The sequence below is a fragment of the Gossypium hirsutum genome, chromosome A11 (genome assembly GCF_007990345.1).
Source record: "Gossypium hirsutum isolate 1008001.06 chromosome A11, Gossypium_hirsutum_v2.1, whole genome shotgun sequence".
Taxonomy (NCBI): Eukaryota; Viridiplantae; Streptophyta; class Magnoliopsida; order Malvales; family Malvaceae; genus Gossypium; species Gossypium hirsutum.
In genome coordinates, this window is record NC_053434.1 from 92,204,569 (window position 1) to 92,208,075 (window position 3,507).

The 3,507-nt window shown below is 38.0% G+C and overlaps 1 non-coding gene across 1 annotated transcript; it reads left to right on the forward strand.

Annotated features, from left to right (window-relative positions):
* Window positions 1-2,450: 2,450 nt before the first annotated feature.
* LOC121210628 (small nucleolar RNA R71) lies at window positions 2,451-2,557 on the forward strand. The gene has a single exon (XR_005905742.1). It is a non-coding gene; the product is annotated as a small nucleolar RNA R71 (small nucleolar RNA).
* Window positions 2,558-3,507: the final 950 nt, after the last annotated feature.

Genomic DNA, 3,507 nt, shown 5'->3' on the forward strand with positions numbered 1-3,507 from the left:
TATAGAACAACAAAATCAACTGGGAATATGAATTTGTCAATTTTAACGAGTACATCTTTAATAATACCCCTAGGAAATCTGATTGTTTTGTCTGCTAACTGAATGCTCATCCTAGTTTGTTTGGGTTTCCCAAGACCTAGTTGTTTAAACATTTTATAAGGCATGACATTGGTACTAGCCCCTAAATCAGCCAAAGCATTATTAACTTCTAAACTACCAATGACACAAGGAATCGTAAAACTCCTTAGATCTTTTAATTTGTTGGCCAGCTTATTCTGTAGTATGGCTGAGCAAACTACATTTAACTCCACATGCGACGCCTCATCCAACTTCCGCTTATTTGTTATAAGCTCCTTTAAGAATTTGGCTGTGTTTGGCATCTGCGAAAGAGCTTCAATAAACGGTAACTTGATATGTAATTTTTTTAATAATTGAAGGAATTTACCGAATTGTTCGTCTCTTTCCTTGTTGCATTAGGGTATGGCACTCGTGGTTTGTACTCTTTACTTACCGGTTGTTGCTCACTGTGGACTACCTCACCTTTACCTTTACTTACCACTATTCCTTGCCTTGGTTCTGGTTCAAGTTCAACTAACCCTTCCTCATCTTGAATGGTAATTGCATTGAGCTGTTCCCTTAGGTTAGATTCAATGTTACTTGGCAGGCTACCTTGTGGTCATTCAGAAATCAATTTGGTGAGTTGGCCTATCTGAGTTTAGAGCCCTTAAATCAGCCAAAGCATTATTAACTTCTAAACTACCAATTACACAAGGAATCGTAAAACTCCCTAGATCTTTTAATTTGTTGGCCAGCTTATTCTGTAGTATGGCTGAGCAAACTGCATTTAACTCAACATGCGACGCCTCATCCAACTTTCGCTTATTTGTTAAAAGCTCCTTTAAGAATTTGGCTGCGTTTGGCATCTGCAAAAGAGCTTCAATAAACGGTAAGTTGATATGTATTTTTTTAATAATTAAAGGAATTTATCAAATTGTTCGTATGTGCAGTCTTTTCTTGTCGCATTAGGGTATGACACCCGTGGTTTGTACTCTTTACTTACCGGTTGTTGCTCACTGTGGACTACCTCACCTTTACCTTTACTTACAATCGTTCCTTGCCTTGGTTTTGGTTCAGGTTCAACTAACCCTTCATCATCTTGAATGGTAATTGCATTGAGCTATTCCCTTAGGTTAGATTTAGTGTTACTCGGTAGGCTACCTTGTGGTAGTTTAGAAATCAATTTGGTGAGTTGGCCTATCTGAGTTTCGAGCCCTTAAATCAGCCAAAGCATTATTAACATCTAAACTACCAATTACATAAGGAATCGTAAAACTCCCTAGATCTTTTAATTTGTTGGCCAGCTTATTCTGTAGTATGGTTGAGCAAACTGCATTTAACTCAACATGCGACGCCTCATCCAACTTCCGCTTATTTGTTAAAAGCTCCTTTAAGAATTTGGCTGCATTTGGCATCTGCGAAAGAGCTTCAATAAATGGTAAATTGATATGTAATTTTTTTAATAATTGAAGGAATTTACCGAATTGTTCATTTGTGCGGTCTTTTCTTTTTGTATTAGGGTATGGCACCTGTGGTTTATACTCTTTACTTACCGATTGTTGCTCACTATGGCCTGCCTCACCTTTACCTTTACTTACCACCATCACTTGCCTTGGTTCTGATTCAGGTTCAACTAACCCTTCCACATCTTGAATGGTAATTGCATTGAGTTGTTCCCTTGGGTTAGATTCAGTGTTACTCGGTAGACTACCTTGTGGTCGTTCAGAAATCAATTTGGTGAGTTGGCCTATCTGAGTTTCGAGCCCTTGGATCGACGCATGTTAATTCTTAAGTGCTATTTTGGTATTCTGAAAGCGAGTTTTCAACACCGAGATAAACTTTGTTAGCATCTCCTCAAGGTTCGGCTTCTTTTCCTATTGGTAAGATGGTTGTTGAAAACCTGGAGGATGTTGTGGCGTTTGATTCCCTTGACCACCCCACGAGAAGTTGGGATAGTTCCTTCAACCTGCATTATATGTGTTACTATATGGGTTATTTTGAGATCTAGAATTATTACCCATATATTGAACTTATTCCTCCTCGGTGCTAGGGTTGAAGGGTTGATATTCTGTGTATGCTCCTCCTTCATTTGAATCACACCTCATCACTGGATGTACTTGAGTAGAACCACAGAAATCGTCAATATTTTTATTTAAGAGCTCTACCTGGTTAGATAGCATAGTAACCGCATCAAGGTTGAAAACACCGACTACTTTCGTCGGCTTTGTTCTCATGAATTGCCACTGATAGTTATTCAGTGACATCTCTTTAATAAATTCTTAAGCCACTTCGGGTGTTTTGTTATTAATAGTCCCACCAGAAGCTGCGTCAATAAGTTGCCTTGTTGAGGGTTCACGCCGTTGTAAAACATTTGACCCTACAACCATAAAAGTAACCAATGGTGAGGGCACGTTCTCAATAGGTCATTGTATCTCTCCCATGTATCATAGAATGTCTCTAGATCCGTCTACACAAAAGAAGAGATATCATTCCTCAACTTAGCCCTTTTAGCCGGTGGAAAATATTTAAGTAAAAATTTTTTGGTCATTTATTCCCGAATAGTGATTGGCCCTCGTGGTAATGAGTTCAACCACTGTTTAGCTTTGTTCCTCAACGAAAAGGGAAACAATCAAAGGTGAATGGTATCATCAGAAACACCATTAATTTTAAAAGTGTCGCAAAACACTAAGAAATTCGCCAAATTAGCGTTTGGGTCCTCGTCCTGCAAACCATCAAACTGAACAAACTATTGGATCATTTGAATTGTGTTAGGTTTCAGTTCAAAATTATTTGCAGCAACAACAGGCCTAACTATACTTGACTCAGTTCCTGTTAAAGTAGGTTTAGCATAATCATACATAGTGCGTGGAGCAGGATTTTGATTTACTGGATCAGCTGCAATCGCAGGAGGTAGTGAATTTTCCTGATTTTCAGTCATCTCCTCGGTTGTGGTGTGAATGTCATCCTCTTGCTCTTCCTCTGTGTATCTTAGGCTTCGCCTTATTTCTCTTCGATTTCTGCGAGCTATGCGATTGATCTCACTATCAAAAAGTAATGGTCCCGACAAGTTTCTTCTAGTCATGCACTATAAAAACCTGCCAGAAGTGAAGAAACCAAAAATTAGAAAAGGAAATAAAAATTTAAATTGTAATAAAAGTAGAATGACTAAAGTAATAAAAATCGAGTGTTCCTAATACCTTAGTTCCCTGGAAATAGCGCCAAAAACTTGATCGTGTGATGTCATACGTGCAATAAGTTTTATAATTTATGAATGTCCGTTCTTGAAAATTAACTATTATCACGACAAAGGCAAGCGCACCTTATCGAACAGTAGTATAGCTTATAGCAAGACGGGGATGTCGAACCCAAAGGAGCTAAAAATACTAATATTAACTTTCTTTTATTATCTAGCCTAAAAATAAAGGAGTTTGTTTTATTTAAACTAATTAC